Below are 19,853 nucleotides of genomic sequence, written 5' to 3'. Positions count from 1 at the left end.
TAGCTCTGTATCCTAACCAATAGTGAAACTGAAAAACAGAATAAGGAAAACTAAAAAAAAAATTATCCCATAATAAAGAGAGGAGTAAGATTAAGATTATATCTTCAAAAGGACATTTTATACCCTGCTCAGTCTGTGCAATGTAACTTGTATTCTCTCTCTCTCTCTCTCTCTCTCTCTCTCTCTCTCTCTCTCTCTCTCTGTGTGTGTGTGTGTGTGTGTGTATGTGTGTGTGTGTGTGTGTGAGTGTGTGTGTGGGTGAGAGAGAGAGAGAGACAGACAGAGAGAAAGAGACAGACAGAGAGACATAGACAGACAGAGAGAGATCATTACAGAAAACCTGTTTTCAGCGCCAACTTCCTTTTACTGGATCACAAGTTGATGTACTCTTCCCTGGGGAAGATTATTTCTCCCAATCTTACCATTTATCAATTGCCTGTATTCTCTGTGTAAGGTTGAGGCCTTGTGGATTTTCCATGGTCCACTTTGAGATGTCTGGTGTTGTAGTCTTTATTGATATAATGTTTAGGCAGTCATGCTGGTGAGTGTTTATGGGTGTAGTTTCTAGTATTAATAGGAAACAAGGTCTCACTACAAACACCTGAACTTCTTGTTCTCTCATTCTTTTCACCCTTCTCTTCCTTTGTGTTCTATGAAGCTTAGGTGTAGGAGTTGTTCTGCAGATGTATCCATTAGTGCTGTTCTCCACAGATTACATTTTGATTGGTTTTGGTTTTTTTTTTGTAATGTTTCTCTCTCTCTGTCTCTCTGTCTCACTGTCTCTCTGTCTCTCTGTCTCTCTCTCTCTCTCTCTCTCTCTCTCTCTCTCTCTCTCTCTCTTGCCCTGGTCACTATCTCTCTCAATCTTGCTTTCTCTCTGCAACACACACTCAAGACCCAACACACAATGAAAACAGATGGTTTTCATGAACAAAATAAGAATATATTTTCAAAAGGACATTCATAATACCTAACTCAGAAACCATGTGAAGAATCTTTCATCTTAGGATGTTTCCAGCCTGAGACATCTTCCCTAAAGAGACCTCTTATTGAAACTATATATGTCCGTGCACTAATTAATGCACTGGAGTCGCTGATTGCTTCATAGTAGATGTGCTTGCTCTACAACAATGAGCACAATTCCCTCTATGCCATAACTTCTGTCCATGTCTTTGTCCTTTTTCACTTCTTGGTCACTTTGTCAGGATTCCAGGAGCAATCTGTACTAGGAGTGGCAATTTGTGACTAAATTTGTGATTTGATATTAAACATAACCAAGCAAGATGGTTCAGCAGATAAAGGTGCTGATTATCATGCCTGACAACTTGAGTTCCTTTCTGATCGAAATCCACCTGTACAATGGAATAGAAATAGACTCAAATCCATTGTTCTCTGATTTCTAGACCTCTCTATTTCTCTGACTCTCTCTCTCTCTCTCTCTCTCTCTCTCTCTCTCTCTCTCTCTCTCTCTCTGTGTGTGTGTGTGTGTGTGTGTGTGTGTGTGTGTGTGTGTCTATCACACACAAACAAATATTTTCACACTAATTTCTGAAGTAGGTTTCTAAAACTTCTTTCTTTGATCAAACAGAAGGTAGTGTAGAGTATTATAAAGGCTAAACTGGACTGCTGTGAAGTCTTTAAGGATGGTTATTGCAGTTTCTTTGCTTAGGGCTCATAACTTCAATATTTCACTAGATCTTAAAATAGATCAAAGTGAAAATCAGTGAAGCTCATCCAAATGTCAGAATTGGTTGAACTTGTAGTTAACATGAGAAAATGAACAGAGCTACATGATGTTATCACCAGGATATCAATTTAAAGGCTGCTTATAACTGCATACAAAATCAGAAGGATATGAGCTAGGCTAAAATTATTTAATCTGAATACCTTTTATATTTTTAATCCACATGTAAAGAAATTACATGGGGATAATTTTTCATAAATCCAATAATTCTTATGCATTCATACTATATGTGTGATATGCCATGTAAAACTAATGGCTCACCACAATTTACATGTAAATTGAAAATATTAAATTGATTTCATGTCCACAACAACATTGGACTTTCCCATGATAAAGGTCAGGTTATTAAAGTGCTGTGAGATAATCTAAACCTAATCTATGATAGCTTCTATTTGTCAATTAAACCACATGGTTGCTTCCAGGATTCTATGGAGTATAACTTTTCTGCCAGAAAATGCCTTTTTAAGAATCAACTTAAGGAAATTGAAAAAAACTGGACATTTTCTAAAATTAGATAATTGAAAGCATAATTATATAGATAATAAAATTGCTTGAATTCTGATTTTCATGCCTTTTTATAATCTGAAATTAGGATGGCAAATAAACAACGAACATGAACAACAAGTGATTTCTTAACAAATATTTCCCATGGAAAATAATTAAAAACACAATGATTACTGCATTACATATAAGAAACTATGACATTTTAAAAACATATTAATAAAAGAGCCACATATTTCTGAGTCTTAATCTCAAAACATGATAATAATTCCATGCTATTTTATAGTACTTAATAATTTCTTTTTACAATGATGAAAGTTATGAACCAAATGTGGAAAATATTTGTTGAAACCACTTGGTGTCTTAGAATAGTAATCTTAAAGATAAAATGGTGAATATAGCAACCATATTATATTGCTGATACTTAATCTTTGCTGAAGACAAAATGAAAAATCCAATCACATTAATGAATGAAGAAGTTAACAGACAAGATAAATGTGGACATCAATGCTTACACAGGAATTGCATATATGCAACCCTATTAGGCGGCTTCCTTAAAGAATTAGAGTATTATATTCAAAATTTATTTTGGATGGCTTCAACACTTCATTTTTTAAATTAATAATTAATACAGAGTGATCCATATTTTGAAAAAAAAGTAAAAACAAACAAATAAAGAAACAACAACACAAACTACAGTGATTTGTGATTTGTGTTAAAGGGAGCAACAAAAGCCCAAGAGAGATCTGAACTCAATACAAGAAAGTCCCTTGGGCAAGTAGCTTGGGTTTTAAAGTGTGAATCTTCCAGTGTCTTAGTGAACATACTGAAGACTTTATTGTTTCTGAACATTGGTCATCTCTCCATCCTACAGTGTTTTCCTACATCAGTAAAGAATATCATTGTAGAAGATCAACATCTCTCAGCAATAATATTTTGAAACTCATGGCTTCTTTGTATGCCAAAGACTTTCCATTTATTAGGTCATTAAAAAAAGTATCTTCATGGGAAAAGGTCGCAAAATTGTGATATTGCATTTATAGAACTGTTCACATACTAGAAATGTGCACAATAAGGAAATGGTCACGTAATCATAAAAAAAATTATTGCTACCATTACTTCACCTGTTGAAGAATTGAGAGGGTGCATATATGCAAAGATCTCTCTAATAATGGTGGCATATTCTTTTATTTACTTGATACTTATTTTGAAGATCTAAGAAGCTCAGCAGTGATGTTTGTAGCAATAGTCCTCATTGATGGCAAGTTCCAAACACACTGCTATTACATTCTAATTGAAGAATTCGAGTAACCTAGCTTTTCAAAAGGTTTAATATCTTACTGGAAAAGCTCTTGTTTCTATATATTCTTTAATATTTGTGCACTTTTTTATAAAAAATAATTGAGAAGGTTCTTCTTCCATATACTGTGTGTTCCTTGACCTTGTTATGGCCAAGGAGGGCACAGATTTCTGAGATGTCACAGAGCAGTTTGGCAGCAATAGACAAAATACTTTCATTACCACAGGCTGTTTTCTCTTGTGAGTCTTATACAATTATTTTACTGTCCTTATTGCAGTCAATTTGTTATTTGAACCATTTTCCACTGACGCCACATTGTTTCCTTGAGTTCTTTGGTCTATCCTGAGTCTCAAGGCTCACATTAACACAGAAGTCACTCTGATGGGTCTGAGATACGAATTCCCCTCAAAATCGATTTGAAACTGGCAAAATATATCTAGTGTAGGATTTGGGATAAATATTACTTGAGCCAAAACCAAGCATCCCTGAAGGGCAAAAACTAATATTCTCTAAGCAACTTGCACTTGATAGTTCTTAAATATATACTGCCTTCTCAGTTTTGAAAGGCAGGTTGTTCATGCTTCTAAATTGCAAAGCATCTTGTCTCAGGAACATGAAAAATGAGCTTCTGTCCAGATGCCCCTTTTCGCAAATTTTGTATATGTGCAATGTATCTTGCTGTTTCTGTAATAAAACATGTTTATTTATCCAGGATTTTACAATCTAACACTGAGATCGGATCTTTCTTTTGTGCAAGAGCACTGCATATACTTAGGCAATGCTGATATCTCTTTGTGTGTGTGTGTGTGTGTGTGTGTGTGTGTGTGTGTGTATTTTACCTACAATCTGAGAGTCATAAACTTTTTAAAGTATTCACTTATTTTTCTTATAAAGGTATTTTTAATGTACTAATGTGGATAAAGCATTGTTCACAAAGAAAGCAGCAAATCTTAAGATACTGTTTCTGGGAAACTACTGAGCTTCTAAGGTATGTAAGTAATGGCAATCCATTAGGATATCATGTACTCCTTTGAGAAGAATTAATTCTGGACAGAATTTTAATGACCAAAACCACTCAGTCACAAGCTCATCTGGAAGATACAATACTCCCAAACCCATTTGCCATCTCTTAGCATTTATCCAATTTTGTCTTGAAATACCTGCACTTTAATAAAGTTGTCCCTCCACATTGACCCCAAGTACATATTCAAGCCCACACATTCTTTAATGAAAATAATTAACAAATATTAATATCAAGAGATAGAAGTATTTGTGCAGATTTTCAATTTTCTTTTTCTAGATTAACCTTTTTAAAAGTAAAACAATTGGCTTATATTACACCATTACCAATCCATCTAATGTTGCTTTTGATGCAGTTGATTCTCTAATTCCATTATCAGAAATGATGTATGTTTTATAAATAATACCAAAATGACACATTCTTAAGTTCAGAAAAATGAAATGGTTGTTTGCTGAAAACTATGCTTCTTTCTCTCTCTTTTTTGTTTAATGTCTAGGAAAAATTTATGTGCAGATAATGGCAAAGAGAAATATAGCTATGATCCATATTTCCACTACTCCAAACTTCACCTCAATAAAAAAAATTTCACTGTTGCAAATCAACCACACATGATTAGGTTAGGTGCTTGCTTTTCATCTTTTTTTTAGTTTTCTTCTTTCCAATAGATAATGCTATGGATTTTTTCATGCATATTTACAAACCAACAATTTCTAAATCTGTGACAAGGTGAGCATTCATAAGCAATATGTAAAGTTAATTTGTGCTGTTCCACTTTTAACTATCAATAACAGTGTTTTATTAGAACCACTCTTCATTTTCTTAGCATAAACTTTTGTTTTACATGGATCCATATGGCTGAAAATTCTAGTTCATCCTTTAAATCCTTGCATGATGTTTGTTTGTTTGCATACTTTTAGTAATAAACATTTTAAATAGTTTTCTGTATTCTTGTATTAAAAGTTGTTGTAATAACTGCAATTTTGTAGCCATTAAATACTTGAAAGAGTTATGGAGCATAGTGGTGAATGAATTTTCAGTTTTACCTCCACGCATTTCAGTGCATTAATATTCTGTAATTCATGGGCATCTTTATATAATATACAGTATTCTCTTAACTAGTTCATTTATTTTGAAAGGTTACAAAAATGTACATTAAAGCAGCATTCAATGAATTTCATTTCAGTATAAAACCAAATCCTTGACTTACCACTAAGTTTATTTTCCTGTACATTGCCCCCAAAGGGTAAGAGTCATCTTAAGCACAAAGAATGACACTGAAAATTATTTTTTAAAACTTCACAATTTTGTCATCATTTTCCTTTTCATTCATTAGTTTGTTCCTTCATTCATTTGTTACTTTCTTCCTTTTATTGTCTTTTAAACAGGGTTTTATGTATTCTAGATTATCTTAAAAATCATCATAGTTTTAGGGATGACTTGCAAATCTTGAGCTATGTGAATGGTGAGCTATCAACTATCTTTGTGACATCAATTTAATCAATTATTAAGAAATGTTCCTCAGGAATAATTTATAATTTGTCTCTGATGATTAAGTGCTTAATTTTTATGCAATTTACACATTTTATTTTCATACTGGAAGAAACATCATATATATTTGCAACTTACTAATGCTTTTTACATAATGCCAAATCCAGTATCAGCAAAATGAGTTTCTCTCAAAACCATTAAGTTTTCCCTCCTTTTATCAAATTGCAAGACCAGACAATTTGAGACAAAACATGGTGCTAATGTAAATCTAAATCTAATATTATATTTCATTTGAAAAGAAAAAGTACCTATGATTCAAACTCCAAATGCCCTATTCTTAGAGTTTTCTCTTGTCTTTCTAATCTTTAAACTCTTAGATCCCCACAAAGAAAATGGCTGTATTTTCATGGCTTCATATCTCACATTTCTTCTATGGATATTTTTTTGTTTTATGTCAATATCATACTAATGAAAATAAATGGACAGATTACTTCCAAAATACCTGTAATATTTTTTTAAATATTCCATGAAAATTCTAGATCATTCCTGGAAGCACACTATGATCTCATCATGCAATAATGAGATGGATATGATTGCAGTATGAAGGATAACACATTCAGAGGACTGAAGGTGCTGTGTAGAATGGTGGAAAATGGACTTTTCAAAGTTTAGACATCTAAGTGAAGCTACCTATGACTCAAAATAATTATGCTTAAGTTTTCAATATTTCAACTGCCATTTTTTATATTGAAAATCACCTTTAGATATTTACTTATATTGTTAAGATGGCTCAGAGAGTAAAGACTCTTAATTTTTGTCTTTTTTATTTTTATAATTGTAATTAGACCAATTTTAAATCAGAAACAAGCTTTTTTTACATGTCAGTCCCAGTTCCCTCTCCCTCCCCTCCTCCCCTGTATCCCATCCCCTATCCCAGCCTCTTTCTGCTTCCCAGGGAGGTTGAGCTCCAAAAGATATGACAGACTTTGACTAAAGACTCTTATAGCAAACCTGATGTGCGAGTTTCATCCTGGAGACCTCTACACTTGTGCTGTGAAATATGCATGCTCACACATACAATCACACACACACACACACACACACACACACACACACACACACACACACACAAATAAAGAAATGTGATGAAAAAATTTATATCTGTAATTACATATCTTAATTTTTTTCAATTTAGCACCAGAATCAAATTATCAAAAAGATTTTCATTTTTGAAGCGTAAATATAATAGCAATCATATATTCAAACTATATGTATGCATACCATACAGGTGTTCATATAGTAACTTTGTGGGTGGTTACATGAAAAGTATTTGCAAATGATTATGAGATATGTAATATGCATATAAAATTTTGGTTCTAAGAAAGTTATATGTGATTATTGTAGAAAGAAAGCATTACATGAAGGTGTAAGCAGGTACATAAATATATGCATATGTCTAGGATATATCTGACAATGAAAGTGTTTGCAAGAATGGAAGGGAAGGAGGAGAGGGTCAACAAACTGTAGACACACAAGCAGGTGACAGCATTTGTTTTTCAAGAATTCCATATACAACTTACAGCAGAGAGTGATCACACACACATGATGGGAGAGAAAAAGTGTTGTTTTATTAAAATGAAGGCTGTAGATTAGTTAAATTAGAGCCTGACTCAGATGCTTTACATAATCTAAATCAGTGATTTGAAAACTTTCAATTCTTAAATTACTACTGTTGTTTAAAATTATCAGCCTTGATTGTATGTACACTGGTGTATAGAAACTTTTTGATATTCTCAAATACTTTTTCTTTAATTTCTCTGCATTTTAAATTTTTTTAAGATAGCATAATGGGTTTATATATGTTGAAAATTGTTCGTGACACAAACTTAACTTTCTATAAATAGAATATGAACAATATTAGAAACAAAGAGAACAGCAAAAATACTTCATTATCAGTCCAACATCATATATACTGGAATTCATAATTTTTAATCTATAGATATTATTATATTTTCATTGGTCACATTCTTAAGTTTGTGACATTCTTTCATTAAGCTTATTTTCCCATTAATATGATACAAATTATATCGCACCAGGGAGTGTTCAGGAATATAGTTGGACCAAATTCAGAAATATCTGAAACACAATGACTCATATTACTTATTTATTTTGTATGTGTATGTATCCATAGGTACAATGTGATGTATTATTTTTAAATATCAAGAAGACTGAAGCAAAACAAATGTATGGTATCAAAAATGTGTAGAAAAGAAATGGAATACTGCTGTCCTGGATATCAGACAAGAGCAGGAAGCTCCTTTTATCCCTTCTTCACTCTTAGAATAGGACATTACTCTTCAACTTTACAGAAATCAAGGAAATGATGAGAAAAGTTTTATCTGGTTTTCTCTCTCTCTCTCTCTCTCTCTTTCCCCAAACCAATATGTTACCTCTATACTGCTATTGCTATGGATTTTGTTCTGATATGATTAGATTACCCATATATTTGTTTAACACTAAGTTTATTTAGTATTAAACAAAATTAAGATTCTTTAGAGTCAAACTTTGGCAATAGTTTTGAAAAAGATGTAAAAGATATATATATAATATATATATATATATATATATATATATATATATAATATTTAATGATTATAGAAGGTGGAAAAATGGCAGAATCAAAGGATATCCTCAAACAAATTCAGTCCATGAGATAATAGGATAGTAATAGTGATGTAGAAGAGAAGATACTGGTGACTATAATGTCGGAAGAAATCATTGAAGTTTAAATTGCTACAGCACACAGTAGCCAGTCTTTGTTAGGGTTCTCTTGGGCATAATCCAGTGCACTGCACTACAAAGTATTTTAATCTCTCCTTTCTGTTGTTAGGTTTTGAAAGCATGAAAAAGTTTGAAGTTCTATCCCATTAATATTTGAACTTTTTCTTTCTTATTTTAAACCATTAAAACTGCCCTTTTTCTTGCTCATAGCATTGTAGGAATCCATTTGAAATTTCTGATAACAGGTAGATGTCACTTTTGCTTTCTACATGTATGCACTAACAGGAAAATTGGGATTCACATCAAAACAGTGCTACAGCTTTTATCTCTGGGAAGTGTCTCCAATTCATTCTCAGGGAAAAGTGTTCCAGTGGCTCACCCAGGCCAAATCTTCAATTTTGCAGATCTGAAATTCTTACATGTGACATCTCAGAGATTTTGATTATTTATTTACTATAGATGAAAGGTAAGAGAGTAAAATGCAAAATTTTGGGGAGAGAGTTGGCTATGCTCTGTCACTTTGAAATTTGAAGTTTCTAAAATTAAGTTGATAGTTTTAGAGTTTTAAAAGAAACTTTCAGGAAAATTGGAATCCTCACTACACTGTCTGTGATTAGCACAAGGTGAATAATTACTCGTGAATGACTACAAATTAAGTAAACAAAAGTATTATAATGTTGCAGAATTTCTTAACCAGACAGAATCAAAAATCAAAAACAAAATAAGTAATACTTTTTATAAGGATAAACTTAATAATATCTAACTTATTTCTAATTTATTTGTTTCTATATTATATAAAAGTTTATTAATCCATTTTCAAAACCCAATTATTCCTTTAGTAGAGTAAATGTGCTTATTGAATTTAGTGATATAGTAACTCTATGTACACAAAGATATGTATATATGGTATGCATGCATATATACACATATATAGTACATGTGTATGAAGTTTTGCTTAAATGCAAGTCCCTGTACCAGACTCAAAAAGCACATTGGATATCCTAGAATTGGAGTTAAAGAGACCTGTCAGTCAAGATGTGAATGCTTGGAAACATATCTTGTTCCATTGTTATAGCAATGAGAACATGGAACTACTGAGGCATCTGTCCAGGCTGGCTATAGAAATTTTTTAATATCTATTTTTGCTTTCCTTTTAAAAATGAGTCATTAAATATTATTTAAATATTTTTTATTCTCTGCTAGTTTAAAAATATTACAATCTAATCAAACTGTTTAGTCTTTCTTCCCAAGTCAAATCCACTATTTCTAATTAGTACAATGATTATTTTATCTACTTTCAATTTTTTCGCCATTTTTTATTTAAATTAAAACAAGATTGCTTTACATGTCAATACCAGTTCCCTCTCTTTCCCTCCCCCCATCGCCCATTAACACCCCACTTATCCCATTCAATTCAGAGTCTGTCATATCCTTTAGGATAGGGCCTAGGCCCTCCCCAGAATGTCTAGGCTGAGGCAGTATCCCTCTATGTGGAATGTGCTCCCAAAGTCCATTCCTATGCCAGGGATAAGTACTGATTTACTAAAAGAGGGCCCCATAGATTTCCAAGGTCTCCTCACTTACACCCACATTTATGGGGTCTGGATCAGTTCCATGCTGGTTTCCCTGTGATCAGTTTGGGGACCAAGAGCTGCCCCTTGTTCAGTTCAGCTGTTTCTGTGGGTTTCACCAGCCTGTTCTGGACCCCTTTGCTCATCACTATGCCTTCATTGCAACTGAATGCCAATTCAGTTCAGTGTTTAGCTGTGGGTATCAGTTTCTACTTCATCAGCTGCTGGATGAAGGCTCTAGGATGGTATATAAAGCAGTCATCAATTTCATTATCAGTGGAAGGCATTTAAGGTAGCCTTTCCACTGTCGCTTACATTGTTAGTTGGTGTCATCCTTGTAGATCTATGGACATTTTCCTAGTACCTGATTTTTCTTTAAACCTATAATAGCTACCTATCTTATGGTATCTCTTAATTTGCTCTCCTCTATTCTTCTCCCTACACAACCTTCCTGCCCCCTTATGTCCTCCTCATCCCTCCTCTTCTCCTCTTCTCATTTTCCTAGCTCCATCTCCCCTCCCCAATGTTCACAATACTCAACATTATATGGAGAAATAAAACACCCAAGATTAGCCTAAACAACCCTTTATAATAAAGGAACTTCCTGAGGCATCATCATTCCTGACATCAAACACTATCAAAGAGCTACAGTCCTGAAAACAGCTTGGTACTGGCACAAAGATAGACAGGTAGACCAATGGGATCAAATTGAAAACAGTGATATTAGCCAGCATAACTATGAACACCTGATTTTTGACAAAGAAGCTAAAGATATACAGTGGAATAAAGACAGTCTCTTCAAAAAATAATACTGGCATAACTGCATGCTGGCATGTAGAAGACTGCAGGTAGATCCATGTCTATAGTCATGCACAAAACTTAAGTCCAAATGCAACAATGACATCAACATAAATACAGATACACTAAACCTATTAGAAGAGAATGTGGGAGGTGCCCATTAACAAATTGGTACAGAGAAAGCTTCCTGAAAATTACACCTGTAGCACAGTCACTGAGATCTACAATTGATAAATGGGACCTCCTGAGACTGAGAAGCTTCTGTACTGCAAAGGACACAGTCAGCAAGACAAAATGGCAGCCCACAGAATGGAAATGGGAAAAGATATTCACCAACCCCATATCTGACAGAGGGCTGATATCCAAATTTACAAAGAACTCAAGAAGCTAGTTTCCAAAACATCAAATAGTTCAATTAAAAAGTGGGGTATGGAACTAAATAGAGAATTCTCAATGCAGGAATTAAAATTGCTGAGAGAAACACAAGACAGTGCTCAACATCCTTAGCCATCAGGGAAATGTAAATCAAAACAACTCTGAGATATCACTTTGCTCCTGTCAGAATGGCTAAAATCAAAACCACCAATGGCAGTTCATGCTGGAGAGGATGTGTAGAAAAGGGAACACCCCTCCACTGCTAGTGGGAGTGCCAACTTGTACAGCCACTTTGAAAATCAGTAAGACGATTCCTTAGGGAAATAGGAATCAGTCTATCACAAGACCCAGTAATTCCAATCTTAGGCATATACCCAAAGGATGCCCATTCATACAACAAGGACATTTGTTCAAATATGTTCATAGCAGCATTATTTGTAATGGACATAACCTGGAATCAGGCTAGATGCCCCTCAACTGAAGAATGGATAGAGAAAATGTGATACATTAACACAATGTTGTACTACTCAGTGGAAAAAAAAATTTAAAAATGCAATCTTGAAATTTGCAAGCAAATGGATAGAAGTAGAAGAAACAATTCTGAGTGAGGTAATCCAGTCACAAAAAGACAAACATTGTATGCACTCATTCATATATGGGTTTTACACATAGAGCAAAGGATTACAAGCCTACCATCCACACTGCTAGAGAGAAGCTAGGAAACAAGGAGGACTCTAAGAGAGACATATATGGTCCCCCAGAGATGGGGAAAGGGACAATATTTCCTGAGCAAACTGCTTGCAACTTTTAATTCTCAATACTTCATGTACACTATGTTACACAAAGTGCAGGAATAGAAAAAGATCAGAAATTTAATCAATAGGGCTACAAGTGTGGGGCAGGGATTCTAAAGAGCTATATGTCTTGTGCAAAACCAATGTCACCTAGAATTTATTCATACATTTTCTTATGCTTTTGTACACATTCATGCATGAATGAATATCAGGCAGAAGCTTACTGGGAAGTGTATAACATAGGATGATTTTCTTTTGAAAGTGTAATTGTGCTAAGTATTATTTTAAAATATTTAAAATGATTTGTTTATGGATTGATTGATTGATTTGCTTGTTTGTTTTACATCCTAGATTCAGTTTCCTTTCCTCCCAGTCTTTTCCCCACACTTCGCCTCCCCCATTTCTATTCAGAAAAGGGCAGGCCTCTCTTAGATATTAACAAAACATCGAGTATCAAGTTGCAGTTAGAATAAGCACATCCCCATGTATTAAGACTGGGCAAGGTGGCCCAGTATGAAGAATATTGCTCTAAAGCCAGTAAAACAGTCAGAGACAGCCTCTTTTGCCAATGTTAGGAGTCCCACAAGTAGACCAAGCTAACCAACTATCACATATGCAGACGCCCTGGTTGTCATTTCAGTGTCTGTGAGTCCCTATGAGCCCATGATAATTGATTGTTAGTTACCTTGTGGTGTCCTTGACCCTATAATTCTTTCTTACCCTCATCTGCAGTATTCCCTGAACTCTGCTGAATTTTTGGCTGAGGGTCTGCATATGTTTCTATCAGTTACTGGATGAAGCCTCTCTAATGAAAATTGTGTTATGTAGTAATCTGGTCTCTGGAGATGGTTAGTTCAGGGTATTATCCACTATTGCTAAGAGTCTTAAAAATATTTTTCCAATCAAATGGAACTAAGGAGCAAATTGTCATAGCTATATTAATATCAAACAAAATAGACTTCAGATCAAAATTAATCAAATGATGGAAGAGGGTATTTAATATTCATCAAAGGAAAAAATCTACCAATATGATATCTCAATTATGAGTATATATGCCCCTAGTGTAAAGGCACCAATATTAGTAAAAGAGACATTACTAAAGCTTAAATCACACAGAGAACTACCCACAATGATAATAGGAGACACTAACACCCCACTTTCACCAATGGACAGTTTATCCAGACATAAACTTATTTTTAGTTTATTTCTTTTTTGTGATTACTTTCCTTTATTGAAATTAGAAACAAGCTTGTTTTAACTGTCAATCCCAGTTCCCTCTCCCTCCTCTCCTTCCCTGCCCCCCCCCCCGCCACTGACCTGCTGTCCAAACCCCTTTCTGTTCCCCAGGGAGGGAGAGGCCTTCCATGGGGGAATCTTCAAAGTCTGTCATATCATTTGAAGCAGGGCCTTGATCCTCCTCAGTCTGGCTGAGAAAGTATCCCTGTATGTGGAGAGGGCTCCCAAAGTCCATTTGTGTAATAGGGGTAAATATTGATTCACTACCAGTTGCCCCATATATTGTCCAGATCTCCAAACTGGCCTCCTATTCAGTAATTCAGGGAGTCTTGAACAGTCCTATGCTGGTTTCCCAGCTATCATTCTGGTGTTCATAAACAATGCCTTGTTCAGGTCAGCTGTTTCTGTGGGTTTCTCCAGCCTGGTCTTGACCCCTTTGCTCATCACTCCTCACTCTGCAACTTAATTCCAGAATTCAGTTCCGTGTTTAACTGTGGGTGTCTGCTTCTTCTTCCATCAGCTACTGGCTGAAGGCTCTAGGATGGCATATAAGGTATTCCTCAATCTCATTGTCATTTAAGGTATCCTCTCAACTATTGTTCAGATGATTAGTTGGGGTCAATCTTGTAGATCTCTGGACATTTCCCTAATTCCAGAATTCTATAATGGCTCCCTTTATTATGGTATGTCTTTTCTTGCTCTCCTCTGATCTTGCCCTAGTTAGACCTCTCTACTCTCTCATGTCTTCCTCTCCCATCCTCTTCTCCTCTTCTCTTTCTTTTTAGTCCCTCCCCTCTCCCCCAATGCTCCCAATTAGCTTAGTAGATCATATCCCTTTCTCCTTCTGCAAGAATAACTTTGAGTCTTTAAAGAAAGAAATTAAAGAAGATACCAGAGATGGAAGGATCCTCTATGTTTGGGAATCAACATAGTAAAAATGGGAATCTTGCCAAAAGCAACATACAGATTCAGTGAAATCCCCATCAAAATCCCAGCACATTTCTTTGAAAAACTTTATGTGTAAAAACAAAATGCATAGAATACCCAAAACAACACTTTACAATTAAGGAACTTCTGGAGGCATCACCATTCCTGACTTAAAGCTCTATTATAGAGCTATAGTCTTGAAAACAGCTTGGTATTGACACAAAAATAGACAGGTAGACCAATGAAATCAAATTAAAAATCCTGATATTATCCCACACACGTATGAACACCTGATTTTTGACAAATAAGCTAAAATTATACAATGGAAAAAAGAAAGCATCTTCAACAAATGGTGCTGGCATAGCTGGATTCTGAAGTGTAGAAGACTGCAGAATGATCCATATCTATTGCCATACACAAAACTTAAGTCCAGATGGATCAAAGACCTCAACATAAATCCAGTCACACTGAATCTCTTAGAAGAGAAGTTAGGTGGTACCCTGGAATGAATTGGTACAGGAGACTGCTTCCTGAACATATCACCATTACCACAGACACTGAGATCTATAATTAATAAATGGGACCTCCTGATACTGAGAAGATTTTGTAAGGCAAATGACACAGTCAACAAGACAAAATGACCGCCCAAGAATGAGAAAAGATCTTCTCCATCCCCACTTCTAAGAGATAGCTGATTTCCAAAATATACAAATTCAAGAAAATAGTCTCCAAAACACCAAATAATCTAATTAAAATGTGGGGTAGAGAACTAAATAGACAATTCTCAATAGAGTTATATAAAATGACTGAATGACACATAAGAGAGTTCTCATCATCATTAACTATCAGGGAAATGCAAACCAAAACATCTCTGAGATACCATCTTATTCCTGTTATAATGGCTAAAATCAAAAACACCAATGACAGTTTATGCTGGAAAGAATGTGGAGAAAGGGGAACACTCCTCCACTGCTGGTGGGAGTGCCAACTCGTACAGCCACTTTGGAAATCAGTATGGCGGTTCCTCAGAAAAATGGGAATCAGCTTCCACAAGATCTAGCTATTCCACTCTTAGGCATATACCTAAAAATGCACATTTTTGCAACAAGGAGATTTGTTTGACCATGTTCGTTGTACCATTATTTGGAATAATCATAACTTACAAGCAACCTAGATGCCTCTAAACTGAATAATGGATTGAAAAAATGCTCTACATTTACACAATGAAGTACTACTCAGCAGGATAAAAAAAAGGAATCCTGAAATATGCAGGCAACTGGATGGAACTAGAAGAAACAACTCTCAGTGAGGTAACCCAGTCATAAAAAGACAAAAATGGTATGTACACACTCATATATGGATTTTAGACCTAGAGCAAAGAAGTAGCAGCTTACAATCCACACTTTCAGAGAAGCTAGGAAGCAAGGAGGACCCTAAGAAAGATATTCAGGAATAAACTTAACAGAGAAATATTAGAACTAACAAGTGGAGCTAACTGATATCTACAGAAATTTTAACCCAAATTAAAAATAAATAAACCTTCTCAGAACCACATTCAACCTTCTGCAGTATTTTATAATATTTTATTAGTTCTTTGAGAATTTCATATATTTCATTTCATATCTACCTACTGTTTTAGGTTTTTCTTGCTGTGATAATAGAACATGACCACAAAAAATTTGATGAGGGAAAGATTTATTTCATTTAAACTTCATTGTTAAAGCCCATTTTCAAAATAAGTCAGAGCAGGAATTCAATGCAGAATGTTAGCATCAGGAACTCAGGTATAGGCATTCTAGAAATTCTGCTTTCATGTTTGCTCAGGCTGTTTTCTTCCACACATCCAAGACCACCTGCACAGGAGTAGCACCCTCTACACCACCTAAAATGGGCTAGGCCCTTTCACATCATTTACCTATTAAGAAAATATTTTACTGACTTGCTTACAGGACTAAATCTTCTGAGTTAATATTCTTTCTTTCCTGAAATGTCTCTACCCTGCATCAAGTTCGCCTAAAACTAGGCAGCATACCTATGCAATTCCAAATGTACCATATTTATCATTTCTTCCTTTCCCTCATTAATCACTCTACTTTGAGTTTTCTTCTTTTTCTATCACCCCCCTATACAGTTCAGTTCGTGTTGTCCAATTACTCTTGGGAGTAGAGGCTCCTCTGACATGTCATTCAGCTATTACAGGTCATTGTTGGAAAATAGGGATCCCAAGTGTCCCCCACAAACATTACAGGTTATTATCAGTGCCTTTGATTAACCTCCATAACCTGACAGTAAGATGCTATTGCTGAAGATACTACATACTTTCCCCATTAAACATGGAGAAATAGAGCTGAGGCTCAAAAATAATAGCTCATTTCTGATAATGGTGTTGTTATTTGCTACAATGTGATGTTTAAGTGGGGTATTGTACTCCCTTTGTAGGGTTGCTACATTAAAACTCTTTTTACATATCTATATGTAAATATTTTATAAAGCTTTAACAGTGGTGTGTTTACAAATGGATTTTTCAAAGGTCTTTATTATTAATTGTCCACCACTTTGTCTCCCTCCCTTCTTGCACCACAATTTATCCCTTTCCATGCCATTATTTCTCTTTAAACTTTTTAAAACCTTACCATCATATTGCTCCTCCCTTGAAAACACCATGCCCCACAGCTCATTATTAATTTCCTGAATAATTCAGATATTCACATATACTGAACATGTGATGTTAACATCAAAATGTGAGGGAAAATAACATTTAGCTGTCTGGGCTTCAATTACCTCACTTGGAATGATTTTTTCTAGCTTTATTCATTAACTTGGACATTTCATAATTTCATTTTCCTCAAGAGATGACTAATATTGTATTATAATATTGTATTGTATTCCAATTATCCATTTACCAGTTAATTGATATCTAGGTTGCTTTCATTTCTTGTCTGTTATAAAGACTGTCAGGCAATGAACATGTATTAACAAGTCTTTCCATCTTAGGATAGAGAGTTTTTTTGATACATGCCCATGTTATTAGAGCTAGAACATGTGGCAGATTAATATACAGCTCATTAGTGAAGCTCATCACTGAATTCCACATGGGTCAAGGACCTTGAAATATACATAAAACCTTCAGTCTGATAGAGGAGCAAATAGGGAACATGACTGAATTCACACAAACAGGGAAGGGATTTCTAAACAAAGCCTTGGTAGCTTAGATATTAAAACAATTGGCAAATTGGACCACATGTAACTAGAAGGTTACTGTAGAAGGAAGAAAAACACTGTTCAAGTAAAGAAGCAGCATATAGACAGAGAAGAAATCTTTCCCAGATATTCATGTGACAGATGGTTAGTACCTAGAATATTGAAGAATTCAAAAAACTATACATCAAAAAAGAAATATCTCATTTAGAAAATAGGACATGGCACAAAACAGAGATTGCAAAAATAAAACAGAAATAGCTGATAATCACTTGATAAAATGTACACCATCTTTGAGCCTTCAAGGAGATAAAAATTACAACTAAGTTGATAATTCATCTTATGATATTCAGAATGTTCACAATAAAAACAATGAAAAAGAGAAGAATGACTGTAGATGGAAGTCTGGAGATTTTTTATCTTTTATTAATATCAAACCCATGCACAATGATTACAAAACAGAATGAGGATTCTAGACTGTGTTTCCCTCAGGAAATATTTCTAAAATTTTTTATGTTATTTTAGTTAGTTTTTCCATTTAATTCTTTGAGAATGTCATATAATATATATCTATCATATTCATCCCCTCTCCACTCCCTCCCAGATCCATCCCCACTTTCATATGTATCAGACCTTCTGTCCTCTTACATTTTTAAAACAAAAATCAAGTTCAGTTGTACCACTATATACTCTTGGATATTGAGACTTCATTGTAGGATTGCCAAACTATTGAGAGACACACCTTAAGATAACTGGCTTTCCCTCAACAGATAGCTATCAACTGCCAATTGTTCTTTAGTTAGGGGGTGAGGCTTCATGTCCATCTCCTCTCTCAGCGATGGAATTTTATCAGGCGTAAACCTGTGCAAATCTTGTGCATGCTGTCTCAATTGCTATGAATTCATATATGCAAGTGCACTGATGTGTCCCAGGAACATTGTCTCTGACAAACTCTCCCCCTCCTCTTCTGCCATGATCCATAAGCCAGAGAAAGACTGGAGGTACAGCACTGTCAATGAAGGGAATGTGACTCCTGATCACATTGTATATTGACAGCTTCACCAAAGCTATTCCAGTAATAATGGGAGGAAAATACTTTGGTTTTGATGAATATGTTTCATAAAGGAGTTTGATGTGGCTGAAGAAAGCTCTCAGAGGATAAACAAAGGGCTGATTTTTTTCTCATGTGTCATCCTAGAAGTCAGGCTTTCTTGATTTTAGTTAACCCAGCTTGTGGTGTCATCAGGAACTAAGACTTATTCTGTTTGTCTCACTTTTCACTTTTTTACTTTTCTCCTGTACTTTACCTTTATGGAGACATGATTAGTGATGAAACAAAGAGTACCATGTTCATTCAAGTTAGAACTAGGAATGAAAATATACCACCTACAGAATTTCTTGTGGTGTTAGACCATAACTAGATGATGTGCTCATCTCCAGTTTCCAGGTAGACAGGAAAAAAATGCTTTGCCTTTCTACCCTCTGCACTGAATAAAGACATGGGGCAAACAAACAAGGCACTGTGATTTTTCTGTATCAATCTAACATACCAGCCAAAGTACTCAATGTAGGTTAATAAATTAATTTTATAAAATTATTTTTATTTAAATTAAAAACAATCTTATTTTATATAACAATTCTAGTTCCTTCTCTCTCCAGTTCTCCCATTCCCCCCACCATTTCCCTACCCCACCACCATTCTTTCTTCAGAGGGGGTGATTATTCCCACAGGGGATCATCAAATCTGTCACATCATTTGGGGCAGGACCAAGTCCCTCCCCTCTGTACCTAGGCTGAGAGAGTATCCATCCATAGGGAATGTCCTCAGAAAAGCTAGTTGATGAACTAGGGATAAGTACTGGTTCCAATGACAAGACCATGTTGGTGAAAACCACAGAAACAGCTGAGCTGAGCAAGTGGGAGCTCACAGACTTCAGACTGACACCTGGGGAAACTGCATAAGACCAACCTGCACCAACCTGAACATGGGTGTCAAGTAAACAAGTAGACAAGTAAACTGCTGAAGTGTAAATGTCATCTGGGTGGAAGATGAAAGAGCCATCTGTCACTCTGAAAGGAAGATTCCATTTCAAGTGGTAATGTCTTATAAATAAAATTC

Source organism: Cricetulus griseus, chromosome 2, assembly GCF_003668045.3.
Source record: "Cricetulus griseus strain 17A/GY chromosome 2, alternate assembly CriGri-PICRH-1.0, whole genome shotgun sequence".
In the NCBI taxonomy this organism is placed as follows: domain Eukaryota; kingdom Metazoa; phylum Chordata; class Mammalia; order Rodentia; family Cricetidae; genus Cricetulus; species Cricetulus griseus.
This window is presented reverse-complemented; position numbering follows the sequence as displayed.